The sequence below is a fragment of the Macrotis lagotis genome, chromosome 3, assembly GCF_037893015.1.
Source record: "Macrotis lagotis isolate mMagLag1 chromosome 3, bilby.v1.9.chrom.fasta, whole genome shotgun sequence".
NCBI classification, from domain to species: Eukaryota; Metazoa; Chordata; class Mammalia; order Peramelemorphia; family Peramelidae; genus Macrotis; species Macrotis lagotis.
The window spans coordinates 131,515,558-131,540,950 of record NC_133660.1 but is presented as its reverse complement, the minus strand read 5'-3'; the positions used below and the strand labels follow the sequence as shown (position 1 = coordinate 131,540,950).

The following is a 25,393-nucleotide window of genomic DNA, read 5'->3' as shown; positions in this document are numbered from 1 at the left end:
TTATTCAGCTAATTTGAGCAGTGCAGACCACTAATATAATTAATTTATAGGACAGAAAAGGAAAGGAGGCATTTGTTAACCATTACTTTTTAGTAATTTTTCCTCCATTGCCTAAAATGACAATCTCTTTGCTTCACTGAGCACTTTGTTGCCTTAGTGGAATTTTTAAGTACAACCTAAACCATAAATAAGCATGCTGGTACAGTTTAAGGATTATAGGGAGAGAGGAATGAGGCATAGGAAGAAAAGTTACAGGAAGGCTCCTGTCCAAAGATAGCTCACTTCTCAGTGTCCTTGTATTCTTCTGGACAATAATCAAAGTCAGACCAGATGTTCTCAAAGTCCTTTCTAACTAGAAATCCTACACAAATGTTGTATTTTTGCTATAAAGCTTGAGCCAAGTGGCAGTATAAATTAGAATGAAATCACCAGGATATATTTTCTTCTTGTGAATAGCTAAGTGTTACTTTGGCAATGTTCAGTTTTCAATATACCTTTTCTATCCTGCTTCCCAACACAGGGGAAGAAAGAAGTAGACAGATCAATATGGTAATCAGAAAGTTTTACTACAAACACTTCCCAAAGGAATTTCTTTTGCCCTTTATATATAACTGTAACAACATCATGCTAGCAAGTATAACTCCTTATGAATAGAAAGCTTTTGTTAACTGACCAAAACCTCAATACTAATAAATTAATTTTTTTCCTCTGTAATAATGGGGTGTTTAGGCTGTTAATTGGACTAAGATATCTTCTAGTTGGTCCTACCATTAAAGACTTGCTACAAATGCACATTATGGGTTCCATTTTTGCCATCAGTACTTTCTGGCAATTTATATTGTTCAATATGTTAGTTCAATTTAACAAGCATTTTGGTAATGCTTTGTTAATGATGGTGGTGTGTTAGATGCTGGGTAACAAAATAAAAAATTTAAGGGTCTCCCCTCAAGAACTTTATAATCTACTGAGATGAAAGCACAATGTGACCCATGAGGGTTTTACAAATCTAAAATTTTACAATTTTATGATATGTACATAAGCACTAAAGAGAAATATATATTCAGAGAGAAGAGGAGAGGAGAGGGGGCAGGGAGGGGAGAAAAGAAAAAAAGTAGAAAGAGAGAGAATAAAGAAAGAGGGGAGGGAGAGAGAGAGAGAGAGAGAGAGAGAGAGAGAGAGAGAGAGAGAGAGAGAGAGAGAGAGAGAGAGAGAGAGAAATATAACAACTGAAGTCTTGTGGAGGTGTCATCTGGGTTGTACTTGAACAAGATTTTGCTGATTTATGCCCACTATTTGCTGCCTAATTCTAACATAAAGTTGTTTTCGTTGCTTCTCTCACTGAGCAGCATCAAGATTACAGAGAGAAATTGATTATAGAATATTATACTATTACCTGCAAAATAAAATTCTTTATTTAAATCCCCCCCCTTTGCATGATTATTTATACTTCTAAGGCATTCATTGTTATGGACTATCTTATATTATAAATAGACCAAGTTCCAATTCAGCAACTCAAAGGAAAGGAAACTTGGAATGAAAGTATCTAAACTATGACTGCTAAGAGCAGAAAATACTTCCTTGTGCCTTAATCCACAAAAGAGTGGGATAAGGATGGGGCTTTGCATCTCTCTCCCACCAATAATAATCATTTGGGCATTGCCTAATGGGCTTCATGGTTTGTGAGTGCTACTTAGTGTGGGTCTATTAATGATATCATGTACATCTGTAGCTAGGGATTCCAAGTCACACTTCCCTCTTTCCAGGGATCTATTAAGAAGCCACAGGAGGATAAATAAGGAATAGGTACAATTAGGCATCTGGACAAGAGAGATTAAGTTAATCAAGAGGCTTGGGGGAAAAAGGTAATGATGTTTACAGTCAATATTGTAAGGATATATGTATATCTAATGTATGTATGTATACATATGTAATATGAGTTCTATTCAACAAGTATTATACATGGATAAAGACCTCTGTCTCTCAGTCTCTGTCTTTCTGTTTCTTTGTCTCTCTCTCTCTCTGTCTCTCAGTCTCTCTCTCTCTATATATATATATATAGAGAGAGATATCTATCTATCTATATATATATATACATATATATATAGAGAGAGAGAGAGACTGAGAGACAGAGAGAGAGAGAGATAATTGTCTCTCACACTCTCTAACACATATGAACACACACATATTCAGGGCAATATAGTTGAGAGAGTTAAGTTAAGAAGGAAGAGTTCAAGTCTTTTCTTTGATGTATATTGGCTATGTAACCTTGGTAACTTACCTAACTTCTTAGTGTTTTCACATAAGTCTCAATTGAGATCCAATTCCTTTCATTCTAGATAACCATTCTAATTGTTTGAACATTTCTTTGCTTGATGGAAAAAAAATAGAAACAGAAGAGAAATGAAAAGGGAGTAGCTCAGAGAGAAGAGGAGAGAATAAGTATTTATATGGTACCCACTATGAATGAGGTGTTAGCTAAGTGTTTTCACAATCCTGTAAAGTAGGATTGTTTTTACTTCTATCCTACTATTAATTCCATTTTAAAGATAAAGAAACTAAGACAGGTAGAGGATAAGTGTCTTAGGCTGAATTTGGCACTATTCAAGAAAAACATGCTTAATCCCCCTTTTCCCATGAGAGTCCTTTCAAAACTTACACTGATGTGATGTCTCTCCTAAGTTTTTCTTTCTCAAGATTGACAAAATTCCCTCACTTACTCTTCACATGTTAAGGTCTGAAACACTTTCAACAGTATGATTGTTTTCTCCTTTGAATCTTTTCCATATTGTGCCCATGCTTCCTAAAGCATGGAAGATAGAACTGAACCTCATATTCCACTGGAGTCTGGTGAAAACAAAGTACACCTAACATCACCTCTGAGCACTTTTGGTAGTCTGAGTTAACATCACCTTTTTGAAAGGCTAATAATGGACATAAAGGATAGGGTGTTGAACTTCAAATCAGGAAGACTTGAATTTGAATCCTGACTTAGATACTTACTAGATCAGTGACCATGGAAAAGTCACTTAGCCTTTCTTGACTTCAGTTTCCTCTTCTGTAAAATAAGAGTAATTATGGCATCTCACAGGATTTTTGTGATGATGACAGAAGATAGAAATATGTGGATTGCTTTGCAAATTTTAAAGCATTTTATAAATGTTGGATATTATTATTTTATTAGTATGATTATTTTTAGTTGTTATGTTCCTTTTGTATTCTTTGTAATTCACTATATGTCTTTGTAAATCATTGAAATCTCCAGATCTTTCTCACACAAATTGTTTTATGATACAGTCATCCTCTCCTCTTTCCTTGAATGATCATTTGAATTGCTTTATATTTATCCATTTTTTAAATATTATGTCATTAGTATATGGTTCTAGATTGGGATCTTTGAACTTTATTTCTTAATGTTTTTATAACTATATTTCAGTATAAATTGTTTCCTTTGTGTGTATTTTATTTTATTCATTTATTTTATGCATTTCTGAGAAGGTGTTCACAGGCTTCACCAGACTGCCAGACGAGTCTATTATACATAAAAACTGAAGAACCCTTATTCTAGGCTGTGGAGTTCTTTATGTGTCCTGATTCTGTCATGCAAGGTGTTGCTTGCACTCCTTCCTAACTTCATGTGTTCTGAAAATCTGTTGTTACCTGTGTCTTCATCCAAGTCATTAATAACAATGAACAGAACAGCAAAAGGAAAGCATTCACAAGGCACTCTCCTAGAAGCCTCTGTCCAAGATGACTGAAACCACTCATCCTAACACATCTATATTCCCTGAGCTATATGATCTAGCCCAGCTCTCTCCATCTTCTTCATAAGTATAAAGTTGAATTTTATTGGAATGCTTTGTTAAAATCTAGACAAAATGCTCCCACATATTGCTAATAAAACTTCAATGAAAGAAAATGATCATAAAATCATAGACTGAAAGCAGGGAGAAACTTTAGATACCCTTCTTGATCTTCCCTAAGGGCTAGTGCCCTTCCTACCAAAACTACTATCCATTTCAGTATGTTATATTTATTCATATTTATTTATATTTATTTTTATTCTGTATTGACCTGTTGTCTTCTCCATTAATACATAAACTCCTTCTGAGCAGGGACTGGTTCATTCCTTGTACTTGTTTTCCCAAAAGCTTAGAATAGTGTTGTCACATAATAAGGACTAATAAATGCTTATTGGTTAAAAGATAGCTCACAGGGCTATTGTGGGATACCATAAAAATTATAATTTCAGGACTTACCAAGGAAGGAATTAATTTTAGCAGGATTAAAAGATAAAGGTGTGGTTCTTTTTCATTTTTTTTATTTTTTTTTAGGTTTATTTGCAAGGAAATGGGGTTAAGTGGTTTGCCCAAGGCCACACAGCTAGGTAATTATTAAGTGTCTGAGACCGGATTTGAACCCAGGTACTCCTGACTCCAGGGCCGGTGCTTTATCCACTGCACCACCTAGCCACCCTGTGGTTCTTTTTTTAATATGAGGATCTCTTTCTAGTATCACGGAACAACTCATCCTTCCCTCCACTCTTCCATGCTCTCATTGACTCTGTCCCCATGCTAAGTCTTAGTAGGTGAGCAGGCCTATTTTTCTCCCTTCTCACTTTACCCACCTGTCTTACTTTCATAGATCATGCTTTCTGCAGGAGGCCTTCCTCAATCACCCTTTCAATCTGTGCTGTATATGTTATATATATATAGATAATTATTTGTAAGTGATGCTCACTTCCTTTTGTATCAGTTCATAGTAGTCTCTGAAGTTTCCTCTGCAACTGTCTCCATCATTTCTTATGACACAATAATTTTCCAACATAGAATACAAATTTATTTATCAATTTCTCAATAAGAAACACTTCTTTAGTTTCTAATTTGGGACTAGCATAACAAAAGTTTCTATATGTTTGTACATATAGATCCCTTTGAGGTCACAGACTTATAAGTGATATAGTTTAGTCAGGGTATACATGGTTTATTTTTTGGACAGGGTCCCAAATTGTTTTCCAGAATGTCTGGACCAACTCACACCTCCAACAATAAGCCACTAATCTAAATGGTTTTTTCAAAACCCTTCTGAGTTTATCATCTTCCTTTGTCAAGTTTGCCAAACTAATGGATGAGGTGAAAATTCAAAGTAATTTTAATTTTCATTTTTCTAGTTATTAGTGATTTAAAACTTTGTTTCATATGATTATTGAAAGTTTTGATTTCTTCCCTTTAAAACTTCAGTCCTGTCTTTCAGAAACACATAGTAGCTCTATGACCACAAGACACTTCATTTTTTGGAAATCTCAATTTTCCGCATTTTTGAAATGGGGATTTAAGAAATGCTCACACTACTTACCTCATAGCATCAATTTTAAAGCATTAAGAAACTGAACTGCTATTATTATTCCAAAAGACTCTCCATGAACAGTCACCTTTGTAAGTCTTTAGGGAACAAAAACTAGGAGGATTATTTTCTGACTACAGTACAAAGGAGCTAAGTCAATGTAAATGTTAAGCACAGACACGAAAATAGTCTATAAATACATGACTGATGAAAAATACTCAAGAGAAAGAGAAATTATTTGGCCTGGCAAAAGGGTGTGAGACAAAGAATAATGGTCTTGATTTCTGTGGTTCTCTGTCAAACAAAAAGTTGCTGATGCCATTGCTTCAGTCATTTCTGAAAAATATTTTCTGGCACCCGAAAGTGAAACTCTTAACGAATTCAGTACTGCTGATGTGAATACAACCAGAGTTTATTTACAATTAGGCCCAACATTCCCTAAGGTAAAGCCATTAAAAAAATCTTTAGGAAACTTACCTCTGCAAAAACTCTATTCCCCCTCCCTCAAGGGTGTCAAAATGGGATGGGTGAATCAAATAATCTATTTGCTGAGTAGCACAAATATTAGTAAAGTCTCTGCATCTCTCAGAGTATCTGCTGACTTTAAAAAGTTTATGAGTTTCACATATTTTTATTTTTATTTATTTTATTATTAATTTATGGGATAAAACAAATTTATGGGATAAAGCATTTCCATAACATAATTTAAAAATTGATTGCACATGGAACTACAAATCCATTATGTACAACTTGCTATTCATTTTAATATTTATTATCATGTAAATTTCTTGGTTTTCTTCCCTTCCTCCACTCTCATAGATGGCTACCATTAGACACCAGTATGTATATATATGATTGTCTAAGCAACATAGAAAAAACGCAGAAGATTGAAGTCCTAAGAAATAGTGGACCTATTGGAGATTTGATCTTTCATAGAATTACCCAATCCTGGAATTTTTAGAATTGAAAGGAATTTCAATATTCATCTAGTTTCATACCCTCAAAGCTTTCCCATTGTATCATACCAACAAGTAATCCTCCAGCTTCTGCTTGAAGATATCCAATGCAGAAAAACTCAGTTCTTCCTGACACAGCCCATTCTACCTATAGACACCTTTGATTGTTAGAAAGTTTCCCCCTGCATCAAACTTAATTTTGTCCCTTTGCAACTTCTGCTCTTTGGTCTTAGTTCTCTGCTCTCTATGATCTCATATTCTCATTGCCATGCTCTGGGAGTTCTCCAACTTGTCCATCTGAAAATGTAATTGCCCCCAAATAAACATAATTTGGGGGAGAAAGTGTTATGTAGGAGCAGGAAGCAATATATAACAAATAAGGAATTTGAGAGAACTAAAGATTATCATCAAGAAAATGATAGAATAAAAAAAAAGAAGATAGAACTGTCCTCATGGCATGATCCAAACATAGAGTAATCATGATAATAAAAGAAAATAAGAAAGGACCCCAACTTATAACCAACTTACTGTAGGCTTTGGGAATGCACCTCACAGAATGGGCAGAAATGGATAGATTACTATCTGTTTTGCTTCATGTAACATATAAATTGCTGAAATATTAAATTCACTTGAATACTATAGATGTTATCTGAACAGAGCAGAGTACAGAGATAATCAGTTTCTTATTAAATTATACTTCCTTTAATGCAGACCAAAATCATATTCATTTTTTACACAGCCATATCATCTAGTGGACTCAAAGTAAGAATAGGGAATAACCTCCCAACATTCTCTTCATATCATGTTCTTGAAAAAAGATATTTCTTCAAAGAAGCCAATTCTTTTGAGAGATTTTGAGAATGAAACCATCCTATGATTAATTTCACATCCCATTTTTACCCACTTTCCTCATTTTATATTTTGGACAGACAGTACATAAGGCCAAGGAGTTGAGCCTGTGATTAAACAGGAGAAGAAGAGAGTATTCTGAATTGCATTTGGGAAATTATGAAGTTCTTTCAAGTCTCCCAAACTGCTCCTTGATGTGAAAAATCCTAGTTTTTTAATCACCATTATTATTCAAGTGATGCTACATGATTATGAATCACAGAAAAACACGACCTCTAAAGAACCTGAATGACAATGGAGAAATGCATGATAGGCATTAGATAGACTGCATCATATCTGTATAACTGTATAACTGTATCTATCTTAACCCTATAACAAGGAACACTGAATGGTTTGGAAAGAAACATTCCTTTTGTTAGGAAGAGACATTCCCTTTGTTAGAGCCAAGAGGAAATGATGTTTCCCTACCTAATCTCCTTCCTCATCTCATTTGCTTTGTGTTAACAGGTGTACATTAGAACTTGATCTTCCGTTATGTTCTAATGGGTCTTTTAATGCTTTTTTTCTCTTCACCTTTCTTGAATCCATCCCCTTCTCTCCGTTCACATCACAACCAGCTTAGTTCAGGTTCTCAACACTTCTTGTCTAGACAGTTGCATATCTCTTAATTGGTTTCCCCTGCCTCCTGTCTCTGTTCTCTCCAATCTATCTTCCACAAAAATGGCAATTTACACTCCTACAACACAAGTCTGAGCATGCCACTTCCCTGCCCAAGAATCATCAGTGCATACCCATCATCCTTAAGCAGAACTGTGCTGGAATCAACTCCAGCCAATTTATGAGAATTGATTATTAAATTTTCAGTGTCAGCTGTAAACCCTGCCCCCCCCCCAATTGACAATAGTTACAAAGCAGGTCCTGTTTCATTGTTTTGTTTAAGCTGCGAACAAGTTTTTGTTTTTAGACTTCTAGAAGTCTAATTGTAACTATCACATCCCTAAATTGTTTTATAAACATCATTTTTATCAGTAGTACAGTTGGAATTTTGGGAAACAAAGTCATCATCAGAATAACAACCATGATGATGATGATGATGATGATAATAGCAATAGATGAGATTCATAATACTTTCAAGTTTGTAGAATGCATTATTCCATATGTCTAACAATTCCCTTACACCTAGAATAAAATACAAACTCCTGTTGTTAAACATTTAAAATTCTTCAGTCCAATCTATTTGTTGATTCCAATCTATTTTTCATTACTCCTCTAAGGCATTCTACCCTCTACTTGGTCTACTTCCCAATTCCTTCTCTCCCTTTCATACCATTGCTCCAGCTCTTTCGCATACTTCTCTTCTTCTACCTACCATTCAAGGCTCAGCTCAAAGTCTACCTCCATCCCCTTATGAAAGACTTTTCCCCATGACTCCAATTCCTCATGACTCCAATGCTTTCAAACCCTCCCCCCCTCAAATTATTGAAAAGATTCAAATGTATCTGCGAGCATCCTGTTTTGGAACTTTCCTACAACAATAGATATCTCAGCCTATCTGCTCCAATTGCTTGTGTTTAAAACTTGTATATATGTGTCTGTGTTTACAGGTTTTTCTCCTAGTATGGTTTTCCTTGAGCACAAGGACTATTTGATTTTGATATTAAAAACCCCAGAAGCAAGCAGAGTGTCTGGCCCATATTAGGTGGCTATTTAATACATGAGTGTTGAATTGAATCATGTAATTTCTTCAAAAGTTTCTGAGACCTGTCCCAAGCTTGGATTCTGTGCTGTGTCTATGGTAGATACTCCATCAATGTTGCTGACTGAATCTTTTTTTAAGGGTCACTAAGTGCTGGCTTACAGCTTTGTGACTCATTTCAAGCAAGCTACGATGGTGTAACACCTCTCAACAACAGCACTCCGAGGTTGCAGAGACTTTCATCTGGAGGAGCCATAGCTAAGAATTAATTGCTTCTGTGACTCTGGATTGCATATTGCTTATTACAGACACTCCACTCCAATACCCAGGAAGCACAAATAGTGATCCCTGAAGCCGCCTTAACCTTTTCAAACTATAACAATTTGATTGTCTGCCTCATTACACTCTCCAGGCCCTCTCCAGAATGACAGACCAGGATGGAGGCTTCTGCTCTCATCCTTCATTAGCCCTTTCCCTGAAGCTTCCTACAGTCTGCAAATGTCCCTGGAGTAAGGGCAGAAAGCTACATCAACCATCCCTCAACATTTCCGAATTAATCCCTAAAGTCCCTGGGCACATTTCCTAGTCATTAAATCATGTATGTGCTTTTAAAACCATGGGTTTAATGAGCGTCACCCACCCCAGCTGGCCCAAGTACAAAGCCCAGCCACTGGAAAATTCCTCTAGCCCTCCTACCAACAGCCAATGCACCAGCAAAAACCCAGAAGCCCACAGAACACAGCCAAGTCCGATGGAAACCTGAACAATGTGAGACAAGCTGATGAGGCTTTCTAATAGAATCTAACTACTTAAGGGGAAAGGTAGATTCCAGTTCAATACTGTAGTGGTTGGAATTTCGTTCATTTCCTAATCAATATAGATTGACTACTGCCTCTTGATAACTGCCTTTTCCCAAAATGGTAGATCAGAGTCAAGAGTCTAAGGAAACTCTCTTTGTTATAGAAAAAAAAATAGGTATAAAGTAGATGTTGATAGATTGAGAAATGGTTAAACAAATTGTGATGCATGATGTAATGCTATTTTGCTCTGTTATAAGAAATGATGAATGAGGGGGCGGCTAGGTAGTACAGTGGATAAGAGCACTGGCCTTGGAGTCAGGAGTACCTGAGTTCAAATCCCACCTCAGACACTGAATAATTACATAGCCGTGTGGCCTTGGGAAAGCCACTTAACCCCATTGCCTTGAAAAATCTAAAAAAAAAAAAAGAAATGATGAATATGATGAATACAGAAAAATATGGAAAAGAACTATATGACTGAAGCAGAGAAAAAAAAAGTGGAGTCAACAATACTATGAACACAGTGACTATAAGTAATATAACCTGAAAGAATAACCACATGCTAAAAAAAACCAAGAATGAAGGTGAATGTTACAAAATTATAAAGGACTATCAGGGTTCAAAGGAAGAGGTATGAGAAGGCAAAGCTATCTAATTCCTTTGCAGAAGTGTGAAGTTCCCAAATTTTCAAACCTTTCTATAAACTGGCCAGTTATATTTTTTCTCTTCTTTTTTTGTCTTTAAAAATAATGTTATATGAGTTGATTTTTTGGGAAAGGAAATCAAAAGAATAATGAACAAAATTATGGAGATATAAAAAGGATATCATTAAAATATTTTAATTATTTTAAAGAGTTTGCTGTGGCAAGGAAATGTGTCTGCCTGTGTCTAACCTGGTCATTATTCATTCTAAGAACAAGACAAGTATCTGTTCCATTGCTTGGCTCCAACAAAGTCCTTTCAGCTTGATAGACTCTGCCCAAGCTAGGACATAGACTTTGAGAACCCAAGATCACCTTCCCAGCACAATGGAACATTGGAGTAAGTTGAGGCCAGTGACAATAATGTAGATTGTGTGCAATAATATAATTTGATGGTTATTGATAATAATATAATGATGTAGACATTAATACAAACAAGAATGCAATAGACTTTGGTCCATAGGTAGAAATTAGCCCCTTCCAATTAGGTATCTTCCTGGACATGAACTGATCAGCTCTGGTTAAATATATAGAAGCACTGAGGATCGCTCAAAAGCTACAAATCTGGTATCACATTTTTGAATGTAATCTATTAGCAATGTAAATGTGAAATCACTTGCCCACTTAATAAAAAATATTAAAAATACTTTTACCCTATTGATACTTAGAAGAATTAGAAAAATGTCAAATAAGTTCCAGTTTGGTAGGATTCTGTTTACCCTTCTTATTTGCAATAAACAACAATCTCAATTATAATCAGAAATCCCAAATATTTTTTCTTCATCTCTAAAATGAGAAAATTGAGTCACAAGATCCTCTGTCATGTTTTCCTGCTCTAAATCTTCTGATCGCATGACTGTTAAGTTTGGATTTATTTATCAGCAAATAGGGCTCATAGATAAATGGGCTATGGAAAAGTATATGTGTATATGTGTGTGTGATTGTGTGTGTGTGTGTCTCTGTGTGTATGTCTATATACTACAGTGTGTATATATACAGTGCATACCACACTGTTAAGAAAGAACCTTGATTTAATATAGGAACTTTCAGGCATAGGTTGTAAGCATCTTTCGGAAGGAAGGAGGGGAGGAAGGAAGGAAGGAAGGAAGGAAGGAAGGAAGGAAGGAAGGAAGGAAGGAAGGAAGGAAGGAAGGAAGGAAGGAAGGAAGGAAGAAAGGAAAGAAGGGAGTATAAATCTGAATATAAGCAAAGCATGGAAGCGTGATACTACATATTGGAGATAAAAATTAAAAAAAATAAACTCAACAGTTTCTGTTAACATTCTAATAAAGGGAGATAACACTTCTGAGGAATTTTGCCTGCAAGTCAAGTATGAAAATCCTATGACCCTACCATATAATGATAAGTCCTAAGGAATGACTTGTTCACAATCACACTGCTAGTAAACAACAGATGTGGTATTTAAACTGAGGTCATCCTATCTCAGACCAGATTCCTTTTCACAGTGCTACTCACCCTTCATAATATAGCAACATTTATAAAAAAAAATTCAAGGAAAAATAGAAACTCTCTCTTTAATTGACAAGGCAGTAAAGGAAAAAAAATTTAGACCTAATAAATATCTTTAGTATTTGAGAATCAAACTCAAGGTTATTTATTCAGTTGTGGATTTTTTTTTCAAGACTTCCTTCCCCATGGATCAGGAAGATAGTTGCTATGTTGTCAATGTATTCTGAACTCAGAATTTCAGTTATCATTCTCATTAAATATGTATTTGCAATACCTAGATCCAAAAAGGGAAGGAGTAGAGCAGGCAATGGCAGAGAGGAAATTTGTTTCATTTCAGGTATGCTAATGTTTATTAATAAAAAGATCACAGAAAAACACTTCAATTGGAGGTGGGGGGGGAGTAAAAAATTTTGCCAAACTTAAAAATGCCCCTGACAAATTCAAGATGAGGTCTAAACAGATGACAATGGGCTTCAGGGGATACATATCCTATGTAGTAAACTCAAGATCTCCATTTGTTTCTTTTTAAATTTTTGCCAAAATCCTTTTCATAGTCCATTTCTCCCAACCCTTTCTCTTGCAGATGAAAAAAAAAATAAGTCTCAGAGAAGAGAGTTAATTCGCCTATACTATTATATAGATAGATGAAGCAGAATTGGGATTTGAAACTCAGGATCTGGGACTCCAAGTCAAGTGCTCTACTTAATGTACCACAGTATATGTTGGACTTGTGAATAAGGGGGAACCTTGGAGGTCAACCAGGTCAAACTTCTCCTTTTAGATATAAGAAAAATTAGTCCCAGAAAGGTTAAAGGACTTGCCCAAAATGACACAGAGTTGGAATTTCAGTCAAGACCCTCCGATAAGCACACTTTCTATTGAAAAACTTTACTTCTTCCTTTTCATTTCTTAATTGTCTGAACATATTACCTTTTTAAGCAGGATAATGATAATACATGAACATATGTGTTTGATATATATTTGGTAGTATGAATGGTGTGTATAGATACATTAATTTGCACATGATGATGAGGATGATGATGATGATGTTTGTCCTTCATTCATGGAGAAGACCTAGCATCAGTGGAAGTGATGCCATGACAAGTACATGATTCAGATTTCAGTGAGGGGATGCTGTGCTAAGTTACCAGCCTCCCTTTCTCCTCCAGAGCCATCTGGGTCCAGTGGCCAGATTTGAATCAGGATGACTGGAGATGGCCCTGGATGTGAGGCATTTGGGGTAAGTGACTTGTCCAAGGTCACCCAGCTAGTAAGGATGAATTTGAACTCCCATCCTCCTCCTGACTACAAGGTCAGTGCTCTCTATTCACTGCACCACTCATATATACACATTCACACACACACACACACACACACACACACACACACACTATTATATGTGGTTTTCTGGTATATGAATGGTATACCATTTGTGTGTATGTATGGGTATGTGTGTATGTGTACTGGAGAAAGAAATGGTAAATCACTTCAATATCTTTGCCAAGAAAATCCCATAGATCATATTGGAATGCTATGGTCCACAAGGTCATAAAGAGTTGGACATAACTGAACAACAACATATATGATAAATGATATATGCATAATACATCTGCATGCACACATATAATATATCCATTGTGTATGTGTGTATGTATATATATATGTTATGTGTAAATATGCATACACATATATTTATACCACCAAGAACCATCCAGGAATCATAGCTGATACTTTGGGAGCATCTTATTCCTAGTCAGAAGTTACAAGTGCCAGGGGTCAAAGTGAACCCTTTTTCAGTACCATAAAAAATGCTACTGGAAATTGGGGGGATGTCCAATCAATGGGACATGAATACTAAGGAATATTATTGTTCTATAAGAAACAATAAATGGTCAGACTCTAGAGAAGCATGGAATGTCTTACAGGATCTGATGCTGAGTGAAGGGAGCAGAACCAAGAGAACAAGGTTCACATTAACAACAACATTGTGAGATGATCAACCTTGATGGAAGGAGCTCCTCTCAGTAATTAAGAGAGCTAGGACAACTGTATGAGACAACTATGGACAATGATATCCCCATTCAGAAGAAACAAAACAAAACAAAACAAAACAGAACAAAACAAAACAAAACAAGAACAAAAAAACCCTTCAGAATCTGATGAACACTTTATAAAAATGACCTATGTATCTCTTTCTCATAATCCTATTTCTTCATACTGAAAATGACTAATCTGTAAATGCGTTCATCAAAAATATGTATGTACAATGCTAACCAGACTATTTGCCACTGAGGGGAGGAGAGTGAAAAGGGAGAGTGGAAGGAAATTTTGCAATTTAAAAATATACATGTGCATATGGATGAAAAATAATAATAAATGTTGCCCTTTGAAAAGTATAGAGTGGATATTTCTGAAGACTGGCGAGGGTCTTCACAAAGCCAGAGTGAACTTCTACTTCTGAAATCATGCTTCCAAATATTTCAAATCCCTCTTCTGGATGAAATAGGCTTTACCAAGATGGGGCATCATTCTTTTCTCCTTTGCTAATGGAAAGGGGAGTTAAATCTCATTGAACTCCTTCTAGCATGTTCAAAATGGGCTCCCCAGAGTTCTGCAGATGCTGCATCAGCAGGACAGGCCGACTGGCTGGCAAAGAAGACAATTCTCCTGGTATTATAAAGATGAGATGGAAGGTCATGCTACTTTGCTAATTCAGTAAAACATAATTACACCACAAACTGCTGGCTCCTTTTTATTCCTCTTATTGATGGGCTAACTCCTTGCCATTTCAATTGCTTAAGTGCTTTGGGTGTTAACTAACATTCATATGTGGCAATAATGTGGGTCCTGCATGGGTGATGGACTGAGAATAGGAATCGGCACCTCAACCCAAGAGGAAGAGAGGCAATGTTAGGAAGCAACATTCTGAGCTGTTGACAGTGGCCTCCCTCCTTTCCTTCTGTCTAGGCTGTTCCTCTCCACTGCACAGACACGCAAGAAACAGACAAGTGATTTCGTATTATTTATCCTTTGTGTCAGAATCCTGCCAGAGGTAAGTGAACCCTATACAAACAGGGAACATACTCTGATTACTCACATAGTCTCACTAAAGCATCACAGCTTTACAGAAACTGCACATTACCCATTTTTTCAAAGCTATTCTCATTTCCTTTTTTGGAAAACCCTCTAGGGACCAAAGAGACTGCAGCATTTCTTTTTTTTTATTTGAGCTTTTCAAATCTTTTCAATGAATACATATTCCTATAATACATGACAAGGACATCGACAGCATGATGCTGACATCTCTAACCAAAAAGAGGAGAAAGTTGTCAATCTTTTTCAGATTTCATTGCCATATCAGAATTTTTCCCAAAAAATATGAACTATCCAAAAGCAGAACAAGCTGCCTTAATGTATCAAATTATTTCTAAGGTCTCCAACACTGGAGGTCTGCAAACAGGTCATTGCTGAGGGGTTTTATTCAAATCAAGTTAAGAATGAGATGACATCTAGGCTCTTTTTCTGTTCCCAGATTCTTTCTCTATTTAATGATACTTGAAAAAGTTTATGATCCTTATCATTATTTAAATCAATCCCTTTCTTTCCCAAATAATTCCAGAAACTGATCTATTCTTAAACCTCTCCATGAATGACAGTACTTTCCCCTTCTAATGTGATACATAATAAACATAATTTCTTCTTCATCCTTAACAATTTTGATTCATCTATAAAGCTAAGACTATTTCCTTGTGTTCTCTCATCAGTGGCAATGGAGAATGTTGGTAACCATACTTCTTATACACAGAAGGCCATTCATCCCTTCACATTGTCAGTGTTTCCTGAGTGCACATAAAGGAGGCAGAAATGAAAGCACCAATCTCAAAATGAAGATATGCTTGTTTACATGGTTTTTCTCTCTAGTACAATATAAAGGCTTTTAAAGTGAAGAAATTATATTTTTGTCTTTATATTCCCCAAAATTCACAACATCTCCTATAGATATTTTTCCCTTTCTTTGTAATTCATAGTGCATAAAACAGAAATAGTAAGCACTTAAATAAAATTCTTGTTGATTAATCAAGGTTGGTAAATGCTGGTCTTGACTGGAACAAGATATGGAAAATTTGATGTCGCTACTTTGTTTTAAAGACTTGAAAAGAAAGATAATTTTTTTCAAGGCAACAGAGGTTTTCTAAATTTGGAAGCATTTTTCATAGACATTGATGGTGATAATGTTCACGCAATATATACATTATTTCGACTAATGTATAATTCAAAGTAACTTTTATTCCCTCAGCTAATTTGATACTTTATGATCCTTAAATGAAAATTTAAATAAACTAAACCTGATTAATTAAGGTTCATCTTTTCTGTGCCCTCTAAATTTGAAATAATGAGGTCTTAATTACCTTCCCTATATTGAGTGGCAAGGAGCGAAAGGAGTTCCCCTTTCCCTCTTTGTTACCCTCGAGCTGTGTTTTCCTAGAATCATAAACCAAATCTAATAAGATTAAATTTGATAGGAAGAAATGTAAATTCATGCCCTTGGGTTCAGTATGAGTGCTTGATTAGGGACGTATGGCTAAAATAGTTTAGATAAGAAAGACCTGAACTTTCATAAGCAAAGAGCTAGGGGCTCAAATCTTGAATGAGTTGACAGTGTGACATGGTAGCCAAAAAACCTAAAATGAAGATTGACTGTATCATTGGAATTCTAGTCCTTGGAGGGAGAAATGTGATAGTATAATTCTGCTAATCTCTGCTCTAGTCAGACAGCATCTGAAAGTATTATCCTCACTTCTGGGCAACACATTTTAGGGAAGACACAGACAAGTGTAAAGCTCATACAGAGGGGCAGGTATTTAAGAGTAAGAAGATAAATTTGTGTCATAGAACAATTAGTTAAAACATCTAGGAATGTTTATCCAGGATGAAAGAAGATTTGATAGAGACATGAAGGCTTTGTTCAAGGAATCAAAGGAGTAGTATGTGCCAAATGGATGAATGTTTTTTTCAAATTATCCCAAGAGGGCCGAACAGAAAAATTGGTGGAAATTATAGAGACAAATTTCTACTTGATGCAAAGAACTTCTTCCAAAGTTGGGTTGTCATAATTCATAGTGATATATTCCAAAATGAGACATCTTCTAGAAGAGAGTAGATACTCAATTATTGGGAATCTGCTTTAGTATAGTTTAGATAAAATGATTTTAGGGTCTCCTTCAATATTAATATTTTTCTAATTTAAAGGTTCTCAAAAAGATTTATGAACTCCTGCACCCCTGTAAATTCCAAGATGAGCTCCATCAATATGGTTACTAAGAATTTCTATGGATGAATTGGCCTTATCATTGTTAATGAGTGCTTGACTTCCCGTTAGGAAAATGAGATCTTCTTTACCTCCAAACTATTTTCAGCTCATCCTTTCACAAAGTGCTGGCAATGCAAATGCTTCCAGAGCAAATTTTGCAGACTATGGATACTGCTTTATGTTAATTTATCTCATATGCAAAGTCAAATCAATTCTAGAGGTGGCTACAGATTATTATGTTAGAGCAGATTTTATTTTTTAAGAAAAAAGTTGATGTTTCTATTTTCACTAGTAAAGGCAGCAAAGAGCATGGAAAAGAAATTTAGGGAAGGCAGTATCATGATATTAAAAATATTGTGCTAAGTCAAGAAAACATAGGTACTGGCTCAATTCTGTCATTATAAAGCTTTGGGGAGGTCACATCTAGGTCTCATTTTTCTCTTATGCAGAATGGAAATGATAATAACAAAATTACATATCTTATACATTTTTGGTAATGAAGGATCTGGGCTTTTTTAAAACAATAAAACATATAGTTTTAACTTAACATTATATTTAACTTAACATTATAGTTTTAATTTAACATTTATATAAAATGTTAAGTACTTCCACTAGTCTCTACAACTTGCAGATCCCACAACTGTAAAACAAACTGGTTAGACCAGCAGCACTCAAACTCATTTTGTCTAAGGGCCCTTTTACAATGTTAAAAAATTATTGAGGAATCCATCCAAGAACTATTGGTTATATGTATTTTATCTATCAACATCTAGCATATTAGAAATCAAAATATCTTTGTATTATTACAAAAAACAACTTTGACCTTCAGGATCCCCTGAAAGAGACATGGGAACTCCGAAGGATCCCTGGAACAAATATAGACAACTGCTAGTGTATATTAAAGACTTTTCCTTTCTTCCCTAGGATCCCTTCTTCTAATGATCTATGAATATCTACGATCAAACCAATTTACCACACAGAATTTTATAAGAAAGGTATTGATGCCACTGCTTTCTCATTCCTGGAAATTCCATGAAGCAGAAATAAGATGCTTGGGTCTGTTGATATCTCTATGTATTACATACATCTCTCCTGAAAAGGGAAAGAAAAAAAAATAGTGAAATTGCATCAGTTTATCCCTCTGATTCCCTTTGCTAAGCTAGTCCCTGCTGTAGTGAAGAAAGCCTTATAATCAGATTTATGTGAGTATTTCTGTCCAGGCTTCTCTGAGCTTTGTCAGCACAAAATATTTGTAAACTGCTAACATGAAACTTTTTTTCAGTCAATTTATGTGGTTTCATTTAATTTAGCTTTTTTTCCACTTTCAGATCAAATATTTCTTTTGCAGACAGAAATGTACATAGCCACTCACCTTAGAAATACATTTTTCTCTTAGCTCAAAAAATCAGGACAGGGATGTGAATTAAGGGTGTTATGGAGAAACCAGAGTTTAACTGGAATGGTAGTAGCCAAAGGCAAAACTTTCCTACTTCTGGTGTAGGTGGGAATTGCTCAGTGGTCTAAGGATCAGTATGCATGGCATGAATCATGTAAAATAAGGATAGAGGTCATCTCATTAATCTGACTCTGTCATAGATGCCAAGCTTTTTATATACAATGCAATACATTACCAATCATGAACATTAACCAGAGGTAGACTCTGCTTCTCTACATCGCTGGTCTCCAAAGAAAGAACTTTGACCTCTTTGGGGGCATGTTTTGATTCCCAGGATACCATGACAAGACTCCAAGAAGTAGATGATAAGCAATAGGCAAAAAACAATGGGCAATAACACATTCCTCACAATAACCTATCATGGGTATTATCTCCATATATTCACACCTTTATTTCTCCCATTACTACTCAACACTCCTCCACTCTACCTCTTTCCAACATATAAACTCCTAGCATTCCCCTTCTAAATCAAAAGTTAATAGGATAGTAATAATCCAGTTCTGTTTGGGGAATAACAGCAGCAGTTATAGAGATGACTTTTAGAAATCCCCCACTTAGACAAACCAACCATAGGAAAAAATTAACACTTTTACTGATAAACATAGTGATTAAAATTTTTACTCTAGACTATTATATTCTAAAAGTCTAGATTTACACTAGGTTCTTAAAAGAGTACCCCAAGTTCTCATTCAGAGAGAAGGCCTATCTTTATCCATCCAATTAATAGTCTTTCATACCCCCTAAAATAACTTTGTTATGACTTTACTTACATTTTATGTAAATATTATATAATGTAAAAGTAATATAAATTTAAACATTATGGTGTGCATATCTCTCCCAAAAGAGAGGCTGTTGTTTTCTCTCAAAACAGGAGATATTATGCATATTTTTTCTGCCAAACACTCCTCAAGGGAAGGGATTTCTTTTTTCCCCCTTTGTTTCCCTATAACTCAGTACTATTATTGGTTTTTTATCAATGCTTATAAAATTAATAAGTAAATGAAGGGTCAGGTTCTTCCAGGCATCTATTAGCTGATAACAACCATCTTTTCAATGTCAGAACAGATAAAAATGGAGTTGTGCCAAGAGGTAGAGTGACCAATAATCACTTTCAAGATGGTGGCAAAAATCCAAACAAGTGAACTATTTAAAGTCAAGTTCAGGTCAAGTTCTAGATAGCAAACAATGTCATAACATGTAAAAAGCAAAATAAAATAACTCCTTTTTTCCATTCCCCTTTGAATTTCTTACATACTGTCAAGAGTCACCATTCAGGAACTACCAAAACCAAAGGGAAATGGAGGGAAATGGTGCAAAGGGAAAAATCAGCAGCTATGTTCAATAATAGCCAATTGTTTCCCTGACAGCAGTGAGAAAAATGGTCTAAATCACAAATGCATTTGTGACCCTTGCTTTGGAAGGGCTGCTCTAATCTTTAGGATTGGAATTGAACTTCAGAAATGGGTATCAAGGTCCTTAGGGGCCCTCAATTTATTGCTCCCACACCTCAGTGGTTCTGCTTCTCCCATCCATTTTCATTCGACTAATAAAAATAACAAGAAAACCTATAATAGCCAAATTTTTCTCACAAATGCCATTGGACAGAGCAATCCTTTCCAAAAACCAAGGCAAAGAAAACAACCTCTTTTTGAACAATGCTTTATTTTCCCTTTATTTATCTCCTGGCTTTTCTCAACAAAACATATCAGCATGTCCAGAAGAGGAACCACTATAAAGAGTTACCCAGAATGTTTTTAAAGTTGAAAGCTAGCAACCATCTATCAAATTGTAGTGGGATTGAGGGAGGATCCACACTGATAAAATCATTGATCCTTAATTTTTTTAAATAGTGGAGGATTCGGGAATAGAACTGATGTTGTCAAGTATATAAAACATCTATAGGTTTATATTCATGTGAATACACCCTTTAACTGCATAGATTACAACCCATTCATGAATGTGATGATTCCAAAGATTTATTTGTAATTTGAATTAATCTCTACTCCCTTCTATCACCTTTCTTTAGGAAGGAAAAAGTAATGTTAATAAGATACTACTTTCCACATAGTTGGTGCTTAATAAGTGTTCATTGAATAAATGTATGACAATGATCGCAATATAATTGAAGCTGGAATTGAGGGTGGCCATTTTAGTGGATAATGACCCATGAATAAGCCCCCACTTAAGTAGATTAACAAGGAAGAATAATGAGGACACATTTTTTTCTTTTCTTACTGGTTGATGTAAATTTTAAATAAATCTTAGATATGCTGTAGTAACTCAAGTGGCACACAAGTTAGTACATAAAAAAATCCTTTAGTTGCTTGTCCTGTGATAAATTCTCTGTATATGAAAGAATTACCCTTTAGGAGCATTTCCCTGAATTTCAGTTATGAAAATATAATTTTAATATTAATATTTCAGACATTATTGATTATATATTTGATGTATAGACAATGATAGAAAATTAAGAGAGCTATAAAGAATATAATCTATACTATATGACTGTCCCTTCTTGAAAATTCTATGTGACATGGAAGGGATGATCCTGTGAACTTGGTTAGCTTTATCATGAAATTTAGACAGGTTTTGCCAAGTTAAAAGTATGGGCCCAGTGATAAACTGTGTATCTATTGGTCTCTGAGGGTCAGTTAAAAGAAATTCTTAGAGATTCATCAGTAAGTGGACCACAGAATTAGAAATTTTTCAGCTATAGAAACTCTAGAAACCATCTTTTAAATTGTAGTGGGATTGAGGAAGGATCCACATGGATAAAAATCATTGATCCTTAATATTTTTTAAATAGTGGAGGATTTGGGAATAGAACTGGTGTTGTCAAGTATATAAAATATCTATAGGTTTATATTCGTGTGAATACACCCTTTAACTGCATAGATTGCAACCTATTCATGAACTTGATGACTCCAAATATTCTACTGGAAGATTTTCTCTGTTTTCTTTTAATATTTTATAATAATATTTTATAAATATCACTTGATATTCATCTTTTATCCTTCTGGCTCCTGAACTGACTCACCACTTTTTCCAGTCATACATGTGATCAATTATGTAAGGAAAGAAATAAGCATTTATTAAGTACTTATTATATGTCAGAATCTCTGATAAGCAACTTTATAAATATTATTTCATTTGATCTTTACAACAACTCTGTAAGATAGATGTTATTATCACCATTTTATAGCTGGTGAAATTGAAACAGAAGTTAATTTTCATTTATTTATGCATAAGTAAATGTGTGCATGCAACTATGTACAGATTTATATAAATATGTGTGTCATGTACACATATAAGTTGGGGGCAGAAGCAAGATGTATCAATAAAATTTGTAGGTGCATTGGATTATACAAATTTTGTTTTATGATCATTCTAAATAGAGATGCACAAAGGGAACTAAACATAAAACGAAAGCATATATCTTTTTTTCAACTTTCTGACTCCCTAGACATGTAACATTTTTGCTTCTAGCTTCCAACCCAGCTAGCATCATTAATATAAAACTCTGATTCATCCTTCTGTTTCTGGTTTCTTGGCCTTCAGTAATATCCCTGACAATTAAGTCTAACATTAATTTCTACCAAGCAAAGATGTACTTGACAGTATGACTAATAAATAACACAATGAAAAGAATACTGAATTTAAAGGCGAATGACTGGTATTCTGTTACTTATAGCCTGAATGATCTTTAAAAATCACTTAATCTCCTCAGTGCTCAGTTTCTAAGTGAATAATACTATGATGAACTGACCTCCATATATTCCATACTAGAAAAGAGCAAAGCCTTGGATAACTCAAAATAAAACGTGCACAAAGAACTGTGAATTTGTATCACATTATGATTTTTCAACTAGACTTGAATAATTATAAAATTCTCAAAGTACCAAAGACTGGTTATGCTTTAGTTCAAATCATACAACCTCTTGATTCATTCTTTGTGTATCTCTCTCACCGTACTGTGGAATATCTTTTTGTGGAATATCTTTTTAAAAAATGAATCGCTTCCTTATCCTACAAAAAAAGAATAACCCAATCATATTTTCTTGTTCACATATTTCAGCTATACCAAGCTCCTGCTAATAGGAACAGAAGCTGACTAATATTAACATTAGCAAAAAGATTCTAACTAATGCTAAATCTTGAATAAATAAATAAAAGACAAAATATTTCTATTACTAAATGATCATTAAAGCTTACAATAATTAGAACTTTAAATCTCAGTTAATCCATCTGTAACTCAAATTAATAAAATTTCTTTCCTCTCTGTAAGATTTAACAATATTAATATTCATTTAACTGAGATTTATTAATATTTTCCTGAACTTGAATTTGGGTCAAAATATATCCAAGGTTAAAGTAGATGATCCAAATAAACATTTTAGTGTTTGGCCTTCATCAATTGCAACATTTATTTGGTTTACACAGCTTATGCTCCTATGATAGATGATAGATAGACAGGTAGATAGATAGATAGATGATAGATAGATAGATGATAGATAGATAGATAGATAGATAGATAGATAGATAGATAGATTTAAGAAGAAAGATAAGATAGATGAGATAGAGATATAGTATGTGTATATGTTTATATTTATAAGCAAAATATATGTATATTATATACATATTGATTATATTTCCTTATTATATCTATAAATAGCTCTTTTCTACTATGGGATATAATATATAAATAATATTTTCCATGAAATATTATATATTATATAAATTTATCTCAATAAAACATAATTATACATGTTATATGTAAACATATAAATGTTCATATATAATATATGTTCGTGAGGAAATTATAATCTACAAAAATTCCAGTTGCAAAATAAAATTTTAAAATGTCTTATGGGATCATTTAGCCCTTACATATAATTGTCTAGTTACTGAATTTGTGATCAAAAGTCAGAGAAAACCTGGCATATTGTCCTAACTCTGCCACTTAATAATTGTGTGATCTTTAACAAGTCACTTCCTTTCTCTGAATTTCGGTTTCCTATTCTGTAAAAGAAGAGATGGATTAGATTCTCTCTAAATAAATAAAACCTTTTGAATATATCTAAGGACCTTTTAAAGTCTATGATACTGGGGCGGCTAGGTGGCGCAGTGGATAAAGCACCAGCCCTGGAGTCAGGAGTACATGGGTTCAAATCCGCTCTCAGACACTTAATAATTAGCTAGCTGTGTGGCCTTGGGCAAGCCACTTAACCCCGTTTGCCTTGCAAAAACCTAAAAAAGATAAGTAAAATCTATGATACTATGAGTGATGGGGGGTTAATTAAAAAGTCTAGGCTATATGCTGACAGAATGATCAGAATCTTAGATTTTCTCACAAGTTTCTTTCCATGAACATAATACTAAAAATTAATACGATCCATCTTCTATAATAAATGCTTTATAATTGTTGTTTCATTTGATCTTCTCAACAACCACCACAAGTATTCATTAATATTATTGCCAATTACAGCTCAGAAAACTGAGGCAAACTAAGGTTAAGAGCCTTGCCCCAGATCACAAAGCTGGTAATTGCCTAAGATCGGATTGGAACTCAGATCTTTCTATACTATCCACTGCCTACCTACATGCTTTATATAAAAAATCATAATGGAAGTCAATGGAGAAGTATCATTTGTTATGCACATTTTTTATCTCTATGCAACTTGTCAAAGATGTCTTTAATAAATCAAAATGAAAGTATAAATTTAAATTGCAAAATCCAACTTTTGTTAAATATGTAGTAATATCTTTCAATAAGTTTTATAAATGAAGATTATCTGTGCTATTTATCCAAGTTCCTATTAACTATAGAAATGATGTTCCTAACAATAATGCTGTAATTACATGGTTTATAAAACTCCAGATTCACTACAACCCTTTGGAATAGGTAAAATTGCTATTTTCTGTTACAAATAAGGAAACTGAGTCCAAAAAGTTAAGTAAATTGCCCAGAGGTACAATAGCTAGTAGACAGATAAGAATGGATAAATTTTATTATCCTGATCACCTAGATAACACATATAGTTTGCAAACATTAAGGCACAATAAAGATACTAAATAATTTTTAATTTTTATGTTTAATTTATGAAATAGAACAGGCATTTTCATAATAAAGCAGAATAAAGAAATAGTCATACATGAAACTCCAAATCTACTGTTTACAACTTGTTATTCCTTTTAAATATATAATCAAGTCATCTTGTAATTGTTTTCTTTCTTTCTTTCCTCCCTCTTGTCCTACAGATGGCTACTGCTAGACACAAATGGGTAAGTGTATGTGTATGTGTGTATTTGTGTGAAAAATTATTCTATACATACTTCTATTTATCAGCACTTTTTGGATGCAGATAGTATCTTCCTTCATTTATCTTTTGTAGTTAATTTTAGTATTTATGACAGTCAAAATGACTTATTTACTCAAAAATTTTCTTAAAACAATATTACTATTACTCTATTCAATATTTTCTTAGTTTTGCTCATTTCACTCTTCCTTATTTCATGTAAATCCATCCATGTTTTTCTGAGATCATCAAACATCATTTTTATAACATAAGTTTTCCATCACAATCATATACCACAACTTGTTCAGTCATTATAAATACTAATTACGATGATGACAAAAGTGATCACAATGATTATGATGGAGAAAAAGATGATGATGATAGTGCTGCTGCTGCTGCTGCTGCTGCTGATGATGATGATGATGATGATGATGATGATGATGAAGTAACAACAGTGATGGCAACAACTACAATGATAATTTGGATTCGTGTCTTCCTTATTCTCCCTCATCCCACAA

The 25,393-nt window shown here is 34.3% G+C and overlaps 1 long non-coding RNA gene across 1 annotated transcript in view; it reads left to right on the top strand.

Annotated features, from left to right (window-relative positions):
* Window positions 1-14,839, top strand: part of LOC141516240 (uncharacterized) — a 48,848-nt gene extending 34,009 nt beyond the window's left edge. Inside the window, exon 3 of the long non-coding RNA XR_012476646.1 lies at window positions 14,780-14,839. This is a non-coding gene — a long non-coding RNA (uncharacterized LOC141516240). The remainder of the gene's footprint in view (window positions 1-14,779) is intronic.
* The last annotated feature ends 10,554 nt before the right edge of the window (window positions 14,840-25,393 follow it).